The sequence below is a fragment of the Lithobates pipiens genome, unplaced genomic scaffold (assembly GCF_037356315.1).
Source record: "Lithobates pipiens isolate NorthernLeopardFrog02 unplaced genomic scaffold, aLitPip1_a1.2 Scaffold_18, whole genome shotgun sequence".
Lineage (NCBI taxonomy): Eukaryota > Metazoa > Chordata > Amphibia > Anura > Ranidae > Lithobates > Lithobates pipiens.
In genome coordinates, this window is record NW_027507758.1 from 554122281 (window position 1) to 554135196 (window position 12916).

General features: G+C 46.3%; 1 protein-coding gene across 3 annotated transcripts in view; it reads right to left on the reverse strand.

Moving 5' to 3' along the window:
* Window positions 1-12916, reverse strand: part of LOC143988956 (uncharacterized) — a 570864-nt gene that overhangs the window by 553101 nt on the left and 4847 nt on the right. The window contains exon 1 of one of the 3 annotated variants that reach the window (XR_013276943.1): window positions 10470-12526. The exons of the other annotated variants lie outside the window; for them this stretch is intronic. The gene's annotated coding sequence lies outside the window, so the exon portion shown is untranslated. Of the gene's footprint in view, window positions 1-10469; window positions 12527-12916 lie in introns of those variants that run through there. 3 annotated transcript variants of the gene reach the window in all.

Genomic DNA, 12916 nt, shown 5'->3' on the forward strand with positions numbered 1-12916 from the left:
CTGGGGACACAGGCTGCATTGGTGAAAGGCTGCACTAGTGGCATAGGCTGCACTGGTGGGCACAGGCTGCATTGGTGACACAGGCTGCACTGGCGGACACAGGCTGCATTGGGGACACAGGCTGCATTGGGGACACAGGCTGCATTGTGGACACAGGCTACACTGGCAGACACAGGCTGCATTGGTGGGCACAGGCTGCATTGGTGGGCACAGGCTGCATTGGTGGGCACAGGCTGCATTGGGGACACAGGCTGCATTGGCGGACACAGGCTACACTGGCGGACACAGGCTACACTGGCGGACACAGGCTACACTGGCGGGCACAGGCTGCATTGGTGACACAGGCTACACTGGCGGGCACAGGCTGCACTTTGGGCACGGATAAAAGTCGCTGTTAATATTTATTTTTATAACTTAATTCTGCATAAAACATTTAAGTGTAATTTCAGGAGATAATTTATGAGGGCGTGTTTAGGGGTGGAATTAGGGTGGGACAGAGGAGGGGTTTCGCATGGCAACTGGTGGCGAGTAACCCTTGAGACCTGGCTAGTAGCTCAGGACTTGAAATTTTGAGCCCTGCCATACAGTACATGAATAAATCAGAAAAGTGAACTGTGGCTCCTCTCTCCCTGCCTGCATTGTTCACACAGGCTGCATAGAGTCTCATTTAAAAAAAAAAAAAAACGCCTTTGAGTCATCAGCTTACCCCGTATTAAACATTTATTTATATAAAGATCACTTCTAATATATATATTTTTTAATTACATTAGCCCAATACCAATATAACCAATACCAGACAGCACATTCGCTCCTGCCAGTATATGTACTGTCTGGAGCTATCCATAGTGCTGAAACTGATTTTCCACAAAAAAAATATATGACTGTAAATATAGAAGCAAAAGATCAACACCGGCGTGAAGATCAGGACCTTGGCCATCAAATTTACAAGACGTCCCAGCAGGAGCAAATGCGGGAGGGGCCTGGAGGCTTAAAGAAGTACTCCAGGAGATGTTTTTAATTTCTGCTGGCACACAATAAGTTAAAAATAATGAGGCGTACATACACCACCTCCTGCAACTCTCTTTACTACTTCCGCCACCCCAACTTTGGGTCTCCTACACTGTAGCCATAGCATTGTTTGCAGCAGCACTGGCCGTCCTTCCTCTCCCTTTGCCCAATCATAGAACAACACAAAAAGGAAACCCCCAGCTGGACTTTAACGGCACTGGTGTAGTAGATTATTGGAAAAGGTAGAATTTATTAACCACTTGCCGACCGCCGCACGCCGATGTACGTCGGCAGAATGGCACGGGCAGGCATAAGCACATACATGTACGTCCTTTGCCTCCCGCGGGTCGGGGGCCCGATCGGGCCCCCGCCCGGTGCCTGCGGCGGTCGGTTTTCGTTCGGGAGCGATCCCGGACGAGGGGACGGCCATTCATTCATGGCCACCCCCTCGCGATCGCTCCCGACGAATGGAAATCCCCGGTGACATCACTTCCTCTCCTGTAATGTAAACACAGGAGAGGAAGTGATGTATTCTCTCCTCCGTGTCGGTATTTTTCGTTCCGACACGGAGGAGAGCGGATCAGTGAGTTGCACCAACACATCCCACACACAGTAGAACATGCCAGGCACACTCACACCCCCCCTTTACCCCCCGATCACCCCCCCAATTACCCCTGCCCCCCAGTCACAGTGACACCAATGTCATTTTTTTTTTTTTTTTTTTGCATTGGTGTCATTTGTGACTGTAATAACTGTTAGGGCAGTTAGGGTTAGCCCCCTTTAGTTCTAATGTACCCCCCTAACCCCCCCAATAAAGGTTTAACCCCGTGATCACCCCCCGTCGCCAGTGTCACTAAGGCTGGGTTCACATTGCAGCGGTTTATGAGAACGAATGTGATTCGCACCGCACTGCAGTGCAAATCACATCCGATCTCTGTGCGATTCGAGTTCAGCCATTCGCCGCACCCGCCGCACCCGCCACACCCGCCGCACCCGCCGCAAATTCGCACGGGACCCTTTTTTTGGCCCGCAGCAGAATCGGATCGCATGGGTGTTCACACCATGCGATCCGAGTTTGCAGATCGCACTGCGATATGCGAACTGATCTGGGGGTGTCAGTAACATTTCACTGACACTCCCAGCAGTTCGCATAGGGCAGTGTGAACTGCCGCCGGGAGGCATGCGATGCGGGAACCCGCCGCGGATTCGCGGCGTTTCCGCATCGCTCCAGTGTGAACCCAGCCTAATAAGCGATCATTTTTCTGATCGCCGTATTAGTGTCACAGGTGACGCTAGTTAGGCAGGTAGGTATTTAGGTTCGCCGCAGCTTTTTATAGCGCTAGGGACCCCCATATACTACCGCATAAAGCCCCCTGATTGCCCCCTAGTTAACCCTTTCACCAGTGATCACCATATAACTGTTACAGGTGACGCTGGTTGGTTAGTTATTTTTTTATAGTTTCAGGGCACCCGCCATTTATTACCTAATAAAGGTTTAACCCCCTGATCACCCGGCAGGTGTCATTTGTGACTAATAACTGTTAGGGCAGTTAGGGTTAGCCCCCTTTAGTTCTAAGGTACCCCCCTAACCCCCCCAATAAAGGTTTAACCCCGTGATCACCCCCCGTCGCCAGTGTCACTAAGGCTGGGTTCACATTGCAGCGGTTTATGAGAACGGATGTGATTCGCACCGCACTGCAGTGCAAATCACATCCGATCTCTGTGCGATTCGAGTTCAGCTATACAGATAGTATGGCTGAATTAGTGTCGCACCCGCCGCACCCGCCGCAAACTCGCACGGGACCCTTTTTTTGGTCCGCAGCAGAATCGGATCGCATGGGTGTTCACACCATGCGATCCAAGTTTGCAGATCGCACTGCGATATGCGAACTGATCTGGGGGTGTCATTAACATTTCACTGACACTCCCAGCAGTTCGCATAGGGCAGTGTGAACTGCCGCCGGGAGGCATGCGATGCGGGAACCCGCCGCGCATTCGTGGCGTTCCCGCATCGCTCCAGTGTGAACCCAGCCTAATAAGCGATCGTTTTTCTGATCGCTGTATTAGTGTCACAGGTGACGCTAGTTAGGCAGGTAGGTATTTAGGTTCGCCGCAGCTTTTTATAGCGCCAGGGACCCCCATATACTACCGCATAAAGCCCCCTGATTGCCCCCTAGTTAACCCTTTCACCAGTGATCACCATATAACTGTTACAGGTGACGCTGGTTGGTTAGTTATTTTTTTATAGTTTCAGGGCACCCGCCATTTATTACCTAGTCTCACTAGTGTACCCCTAAATTTAGGGGTGTCTACTTTCTAAAATGGGGTCATTTGGGGGGGGGGGGGTTTGTGCCATCTTGGCATTTTATGGCCTTCAAAACTGTAACGCCCTTAGAAAGCCTGAAGGCGGTGCTTGGTTTTTGGGGCCCCGTACGCGGCTAGGCTCCCAAAAAGTCCCACATATGTGGTATCCCCGTACTCAGGAGAAGCAGCAGAATTTATTTTGGGGTGTCATTTCACATATGCCCATGGCATGCGTGAGCAATATATCATTTAGTGACAACTTTGTGAAAAAAAAAAAAAGTTTGTAATTTTCCCGCAACTTGTGGCAAAATATAAAATATTCCATGGACTCAACATGCCTCTCAGCAAATAGCTTGGGGTGTCTACTTTCTAAAATGGGGTCATTTGTGGGGGTTTTGTGCCATCTTGGCATTTTATGGCCTTCAAAACTGTAATAGGTAGTGAGAAGTGAACTCAAAAAATTACGCCCTTAGAAAGCCTGAAGGCGGTGCTTGGTTTTCGGGGCCCCGTACGCGGCTAGGCTCCCAAAAAGTCCCACATATGTGGTATCCCCGTACTCAGGAGAAGCAGCAGAATTTATTTTGGGGTGTCATTTCACATATGCCCATGGCATGCATGAGCAATATATCATTTAGTGACAACTTTGTGAAAAAAAAAAAAAAAAAAAAAAAGTTTGTAATTTTCCCGCAACTTGTGGCAAAATATAAAATATTCCATGGACTCAACATGCCTCTCAGCAAATAGCTTGGGGTGTCTACTTTCTAAAATGGGGTCATTTGTGGGGGTTTTGTGCCATCTTGGCATTTTATGGCCTTCAAAACTGTAATAGGTAGTGAGGCGTGAAATCAAAAATTTACGCCCTTAGAAAGCCTGAAGGCGGTGCTTGGTTTTCGGGGCCCTGTACGCGGCTAGGCTCCCAAAAAGTCCCACATATGTGGTATCCCCGTACTCAGGAGAAGCAGCAGAATTTATTTTGGGGTGTCATTTCACATACGCCCATAGCATGTGTGAGCAATATATCATTTAGTGACAACTTTGTGTAAAAAAAAAAAAAAAAATTTTTTTTTGTCATTATTCAATCGCTTGAGGCAAAAAAATAAAATATTCAATGGGCTCAACATGCCTCTTATCAATTTCCTTAGGGGGTCTACTTTCCAAAATGGGGTCATTTGGGGGGGTTTTGTACTGCCCTGTCATTTTAGCACCTCAAGAAATGAGATAGGCAGTCGTAAACTAAAAGCTGCGTAAATTCCAGAAAACGTACCTTAGTTTGTAGATGTGACAACTTTTGCGCAAACCAATAAATATACAATTATTGACTTTTTTTTTACCAAAGACATGTGGCTGAATACATTTTGGCCTAAATGTATGACTAAAATTGAGTTTATTGGATTTTTCTAATAACAAAAAGTAGAAAATATCATTTTTTTTCAAAATTTGCGGTCTTTTTACGTTTATATCGCAAAAAATAAAAATCGCAGAGGCAATCAAATACCATCAAAAGAAAGCTCTATTTGTGGGAAGAAAAGGACGCAAATTTTGTTTGGGTACAACATTGCATGACCGCGCAATTACCAGTTAAAGCAGCGCAGTGCCAAAGTGTAAAAAGACCTCTGGTCATTTACCAGCAAAATGGTCCGGTCTGAAAGTGGTTAAACATAATACAACAAAATAAACAATAAAATGTATTGGAATGATTACAGTTGCTGTACAAAAAATCACCACACAGGTTGCACTATGGGTTTACCCGACGTGTTCTCTGAGTTCAACCGGCGCGTTTCAGATTATCAAATATCTCTTTCTTAAGGGGTGTTATGAGAAGGTCAATCGTGTATCTACAATATAGTGGTTACAAAAAGGTCACAAAAATTATTGTATAACAATCAGTGGTACAATATATGTCCATATTAAATGTATTTGAACAAACTTACGCATATTGTGGTGTCACCAATGAAACACTCCATAGAACTATTAAAAACAAACATTATTATTATTATTATTATACACGATTTATATAGCGCCAACAGTTTACGCAGCGCTTTACAATGTATAGGGGGGGGACAACACAATTACAGTACAGTTCAATACAAAAGGTACAAGAGGGCTCTGCTCGTAGAGCTTAAATGCTAAAGGGAGGGGGTGGTGGTACAAAAGGTAATAGTTGCAGAGAATGATTTGATGGGGGCGGCTCGGGACAGTTAGGTGGGTGTGGGATAGGCTTCCCTGAATAAATGAGTTTTCAGGGATCTCCTAAAGGTGGACAGGGTAGGGGCTGATCGGACAGACTGGGGCAGGGAGTTCCAGAGGATGTGAGAGGCTCTGGTGAAGTCTTGAATGCGAGCATGAGAGGAGGTAACAAGGGAGCTAGAATGCAGTAGGTCCTAAGAGGAGCGGAGGGGACGATTTGGGCGATATCTGCAGATAAGGTTGGTGATGTAGATGGGGGCGATGTTGTAGATGGCTTTGTATGTTATGGTTAGCATTTTGAATTTTACACGGTGGGGTAGGGGAAGCCAGTGAAGGGATTGGCAGAGAGGAGCAGCAGTCACGGATTGGTTAGTGAGGTGTATTAGTCTAGCAGCAGCATTCATAATAGACTGAAGGGGAGATAGCCTGCTTAAGGGTAGGCCATTAAGGAGAGAGTTGCAGCAATCAAGGCGGGAAATAATCAAGGAGTGAATAAGTTGCTTTGTGGTGTCATTAGTCAGGAAGGGTCGAATTCTGGAGATATTGCGGAGGTTAAGACGGCAGGATTTAGCAAGTGATTGGATGTGGGGGCTGAAGGAGAGGTCAGAGTCAAGGATTACACCCAGGACCCTGGTATGTGTGGAGGGACCAATGGTTGTGTTGTTGATATTAATGGTGAAGTCGGGGGGGGGGGGGGGGGAATTGTGAAGAAGGAAATATAACAAGCTCAGTTTTAGAAAGATTGAGTTTGAGGAAGTGGTGTGACATCCATACTGATATGTCATTCAGTAAGTTTGAGATCCGTGAGGAGATCGATGGAATGAGTTGAGGAGTGGAGAGATATATCTGGGTGTCGTCGGCATAGAGGTGGTATTGGAAGCCATAGGAGGTTATCAACTGGCCCAGGGAAGAGGTATAGAGTGAGAAAAGGAGGGGCCCAAGGACGGAAACTTGGGGTACCCCAACAGAAAGAGGAAGGGGAGGGGAGGAGATGGAGTTGTAAGTGACACTGAAAGTACTCTGAGATAGGTAGGAGGAGAACCAGGATAAAGCAGAATCATGGTGGCCAAGGGAGTGTGATTTGCTGAGGAGGAACAGGTGGTCAACTGTGTCAAAGGCAGCAGAGAGGTCTAAAAGTATGAGTATGGAGTAGTGGCCGTTGGTTTTAGCAGTTAGTAGGTCAATGGTGAGTTTTAGTAGGGCAGTTTCAGCAGAATGTTGTGGGCGGAAGCCAGACTGTAGGGGGTAAAGAAGGTTGTTGTCCATGAGCTTGGAGGCAAACGGGAGCAGGAAGATGGGTATTAAATTGTTCAAACAGGTGGGGTCTGGTGAGGGTTTTTTGAGTATGGGGGTAACCAGTGCATGTTTGATTGGGGAAGGAAAGGTGCCGGAGCAGAGGGGGAGGTTGAAGATGTGGGTTAGGGAGTTGAGGACAGAGTGGGAAGGTGGTCGCAGTAATTGTGAGGGGAAAACATAGACAAACATAGACAGAACTGTGTCTCCAAAAACCTATTGCTTAAAAGGACTGGTCTTGTTGATATACTTTAGTATTTCATAGAAATGATGGAATTGAAATTGAAAAAATGCCAGACTCTCCCCAAGGGACAATGGACAGCTAAGGATGCTGAAGCCAGATATATAGTATAGAGTAAACATACGGTAATTAGAACTTGTTATATTATTATGTTTACTCTTTACTATATATATCATCATTTTTACCCACAGAGCGTCGCCCGCTTGTTTGGCTTCAGCGTCCTTAGCTGTCCATTGTCCATTGGGGGAGTCTGGCATTTTTTTCAATTTCAATTCCAACACTTCTATGCAATACTAAAGCATATCGACAAGACCAGCCCATTTAAGCAGGAGGTTTATGGAGACACAGTTCTGTCTATGGTTGTTTTTAATAGTTTTTCACTTTCAATTCCATCACTTCTATGTGAGTTTGTTCAAATACATTTAATAGCGACATATATTGTACCACTGATTGTTATACAATAATCTTTGTGACCTTTTGTAACCACTATATTGTAGATACACGATTGACCTTCTCATAACACCCCTGAAGAGAAAGACATTCTCTGAAGCGCGTCGGATAAACCCAGAGAATTTCATAGTGCAATCTGTGTGGTGATTTTGTGTACAGCAACTGTAATCATTCCAATACAAATTTATTGTTAATTTTGTTGTATTATGTTTAATAAATTCTACCTTTTTCAATAATCTACTACGCCAGTGCCTTTCAAGTCCAGTTAGGGGTTTATTTTTTGTGTTTAACTAGTTTGGATGTTGGCACCCCACAGGAATATGATCACCGATTCAATTTATTAATAATAGAACTTACATTCTGTAAACCTATTCACAAAATCCAATGCTTTTGATGCATGGGCAGGGAAAAGGATGGCAGGCAGATTGTCTGCTGTGTAGAAGAGCCATTTGCCACCTCTTGGAAAACTGGAGTATAGCAAAAGCTATACTAGGAGCACTCATTGAACCAGTAAATTGTAAACAAAATAGAAAGATCCAGGAGGTAACATACACCTTCTTGCTCGCCTGCAGATTTGAAATGCTTACTTTAATGCTTCTTTAAAGGGTTCTCTTTTAGCACAAATATGCTGCTCCCATGTTCATATTACAAACAATATAACAATGCAGATTTTTATCATACTAACACATGGTAAAGTGGAACTCTATGAATTATCTTTATTTTCAATTGATATTGATCCAGCTCAGCACAGTTTAATTATCGATATCCTATGTCTAGAGGGCTGCTGTGGATGCTGAAAACCCCTGTAACAGCCTACGCTACATACAGTGATAGCAACAATCTTCCAGGTCCTGCTCAAGTGGCTTCCCCTTGGCACACTGAGAGTCGCTCGCTCAGCACTGCCACGCATCAAAGGACACCTTTTTTTACAGTGAATACAAGGCATACTCCAATTAGATGAGGTAGAAAGGACATCAGTATCGTCAGGATCTACCATTGTCCCATCACAGAATGCCTTGTATTCACTATAAATATTAATGCCAGTTGTGCCAAGTGAGAGACACCCTGTGTGTAGAGGGTAACCCGCTTTAGCAGAACCCAGAAAATCACCGCTATCACGTAAAGCACGGACTGCTACAATGGTTGGCAGCATCTCCAGTGCCCTCCAAATATCAGATATGGATGATTACATCTTGCCAAGCTTGCCCAAACTTAAAGTGGTTGTAAACCCTTACAACACACTTTAACCTACAAGTAAGGCTTACCTATAGGTGCTGCAAATATCTCCTAAACCTACATGGTTTAGGAGATATTTACAATTCCCTCTTTCCCTGGATTTCTTCTGCGCATGCGCCGAGTACTTTAGAAGGGTCACGGCGTGCCATTTTCATTAAATGACATGCCGTGACTGGCAGCTCCCATGCACACGAGCGGGAGTGACGTCACGCGACTCCAGCCAGTCACAGAGCCGGAGTGCGTGACCTCGGAAGAAAGATGGATGCTTCGAGCCGGCGAGGAAATCGGGGACATCGCTGGCACCTGTGTCAGGTAAGTGACACATAATGGGCTACTATGTGATGCATAGTAGCCCATTATGCATTGCCTTTGCAGGGAAAAGTAAGTCAATCTTTTTCACTGATCATTTTTATTAGAGTTATGCCATGTACACACGGCCGGACTTTTCGTCAGACAATTCGACCGTGTGTGGGCTTCATCCGACCTTTGCTGTCAAAAAATCAGACGGACTTTAGATTTAGAACATATTTCAAATCTTTCAAATGGACTCGAGTCTGGTCAAAAAATCAGTTCGTCTGTATGCTAGTCTGACGGATGAAAACCAACGCTAGGGCAGCTATTGGCTACTGGCTATGAACTTCCTTATTCTAGTCTGGTCATACATAATCATGTTCAAATCCATCGGACTTTGGTGTGATGGTGTGTGGCCAAATCCATTCATTCGGAAAGGCTGTCGGAACTCCGCTGAAAAGTCCGTCGGGAAGACCGTCGGACCTAATCTGCTGGAAGGTCCGGTCGTGTGTACACGGCATAAGTAACACAAATAGCCCAACAGCGATTCGCAAGGCTGTAACAAAAAGCATGGAGACATCGTCAAAAGGTTCTGTCGTTCCACCGAAAACTAGAAGGGGAGATGCAATGATTTAGGGGACTTTGACCATCGAATGAGTTTAGTGATTTTGCAGTAATTCTGAAACTGCTGCCTGCTTGGAATTTTCACACTACAATTTCATACAGAGAGCGATATAAAAAAAAAGTTTGTTTTAAAGACCCTTTGTTATTTGGAAGATCTTAAGCCCCATACACACTATCAGTTTTTCTGCAGATTTTTTCCTTCAGATTTACCAAAACCATGTAATAGAAGGGCCTGCCTGATTGCATACAAATTGAAGCTCCTAAGGTTTGACCTCATATTATATGGTTTTGGTAAATCTGAAGGAAAAACTCAGCAGAAAAACTGATAGTGTGTATGGGGCTTTGGAAGAGAATTACAAGCCTTAGGCCGCGTACACACGCGCGGACTGTTCGCCCAACTTTGTCCGTCCAACAGTTTCGGCAAACAGTCCGCTCAAACTTAGCATGGACGGACATGGCCACACACGACGGACGAACAGTTTGCTGAAACCGTGCACGATGACGTGAACGGCACGTACGACGGGACGAAAAATACGACGTCCTATACACTGCATTATAGATTCCGGCGTGAAAATCCTTTCTGAGCATGCGCGCAACTTTGTTTGACGAACAAGCCTACACACGGCCGGACTGTTCGCTCAAACAAGGTTTCAGCGGACAGTTTTTCGGAAATTCCGAAAAACCTTGTCCGTCCAACTGTCCGCTGAAAGCCCACACACGAGCGGACTGTCCGCCCAAACACTGTTCAGCGGACAAAGTTGGGCGAACAGTCTGCCCGTGTGTACGCGGCCTTATTCTAGCTGTCAGGAAATCCACAAATGCTCATATAACTTACCTTCACATCCATGATGTACAAAAGATGACTTCTTGTGGTACATGGTTATCCTTCAGGCTGTAGAAGCAGAATACCGTGTTGGTTCTCACTTCTGTAGATATATTGTGCTGGCTCTCAGTCCTGTGTATGTATTTTGCTGACTTTCAGTCCTGTAGATCTACTGTGATGGCTCTCAGTCTTGTACACATATTGTGCTGGGTCTCAGTCCTGTAGATCTACTGTACTGGGTCTCGGTCCTGTAGATGTGCTGTGTTGGCTCTCACTCCTGTAGATCTACTGTGCTGGCTCTGACTTCTGTAGCTCTGCTTTGCTGGCTCTCAGTCCTCTAGATCTACTGATCTGGCTCTCACTCGTTTAGACATACTGTGCTGGGTCTAAGTCTTTAGACATAATGTGCTGCTCTTACTCTGCTGCGCTGGCTCTGACATCTGTAGATCTGCTGCGCTGGCTCTGACATCTGTAGATCTGCTGCGCTGGCTCTGACTTCTGTAGTTCACCTGCACTGGCTCTGACATCTGTATATCTACTGCGTTGGCTCTGACTTGTGTAGATTTGCTGCATTGGCTCTGACTTCTGTAGATCGCCTGCGCTGGCTCTGACATCTGTATATCTACTGCGTTGGCTCTGACATCTGTATATCTACTGCGTTGGCTCTGACTTGTGTAGATTTGCTGCGTTGGCTCTGACATCTGTAGATCTGCTGCGCTGGCTCTGACTTCTGTAGATCGCCTGCGCTGGCTCTGACATCTGTAGATCTGCTGCGCTGGCTCTGGCATCTGTAGATCTACTGCGCTGGCTCTGACTTGTGTAGATTTGCTGCGTTGGCTCTGACATCTGTAGATCTGCTGCGCTGGCTCTGACTTCTGTAGATCGCCTGCGCTGGCTCTGACATCTGTAGATCTGCTGCGCTGGCTCTGACATCTGTATATCTACTGCGTTGGCTCTGACTTGTGTAGATTTGCTGCGTTGGCTCTGACATCTGTAGATCTGCTGCGCTGGCTCTGACTTCTGTAGATCGCCTGCGCTGGCTCTGACATCTGTAGATCTGCTGCGCTGGCTCTGACATCTGTAGATCTGCTGCGCTGGCTCTGACATCTATAGATCTACTGCGCTGGCTCTGACTTCTGTAGATCTGCTGCGCTGGCTCTGACATCTGTAGATCTACTGCACTGGCTCTGACTTCTGTAGATCTGCTGTGCTGGCTCTGACATCTGTAAATCTGCTGCGCTGGCTCTGACATCTGTAAATCTGCTGCGCTGGCTCTGACATCTGTAGATCTGCTGCGCTGGCTTTGACTTGTGTAGATCTGCTGCGTTGGCTCTGACTTGTGTAGATCTGCTGCGCTGGCTCTGACTTGTGTAGATCTGCTGCGTTGGCTCTCACATCTGTAGATCTGCTGCGTTGGCTCTGACTTGTGTAGATCTGCTGCGTTGGCTCTGACTTGTGTAGATCTGCTGCACTGGCTCTGACATCTGTAGATCTGCTGCGCTGGCTCTGACATATGTAGATCTGCTGCGCTGGCTCTGACTTCTGTAGATCTGCTGTGCTGGTTCTGACATCTGTAGATCTGCTGCGCTGGCTCTGACATCTGTAGATCTGCTGCGCTGGCTCTGACATCTGTAGATCTGCTGCGCTGGCTCTGACATCTGTAGATCTGCTGCGCTGACTCTGACTTCTGCATATTTGCTGCACTGGCTCTGATATCTGTAGATCTGCTGCACTAGCTCTGACTTCTGTAAGCAAGCAGGAGACTTTGGTCTGAAGATTGGCAAGTCATTGCCATACATGGTATAATTCCCCCAGCCTGCTATCCCGCTTAAAGGAACCGATGTACAGCTAAGACCTGCCGCTGTATAATGACGGCTGCTGGTCGGCAAGCGGTTAAATAACAAATGTGTTATACTTACCTATTCTGTGTAAGGGTTTTGCATGGAGCAGCTCCGATCCTCCTCTTCTGGGGTTCCCCTGGCAGCAATCCTGGCTCCTCCTGTTCTCGGGTGCCCCCGCGGAGAGCCGCTTTCCATGGAAGCACTCGTGCTGCAGTCCAGCTGCTATGTCCATTGACACAGACAGCAGGACTTGCCCCCCCACACACACACACACTTGATTTGATTGACAGCAGCATGAGCCAATGTCTCCTGCTGCTATCAATCTATCCAATGAGGACTTGAGACAATGGCTGGAGCTGCTGGGCTCGTCCCTGTCGCTGAAAAGATCGGGTTCAGGTAAATAAATGGGGGGCTCTGGGGGGAGCTGCAGACCAAAAAGGCTTTTTACCTTAATGCATAGAAATGCACAGAATGTGAAAAACCTTGAGGGTTTACAACTCCTTTATCTCTTTGTATATTTACCGATTTGTATGTAAAGCACAGTTTATCTATTTCTATGTATACAGGACAAATGTAACATATCTCTATCTAGCTCTCTCCCCTATATCAATCTAATCA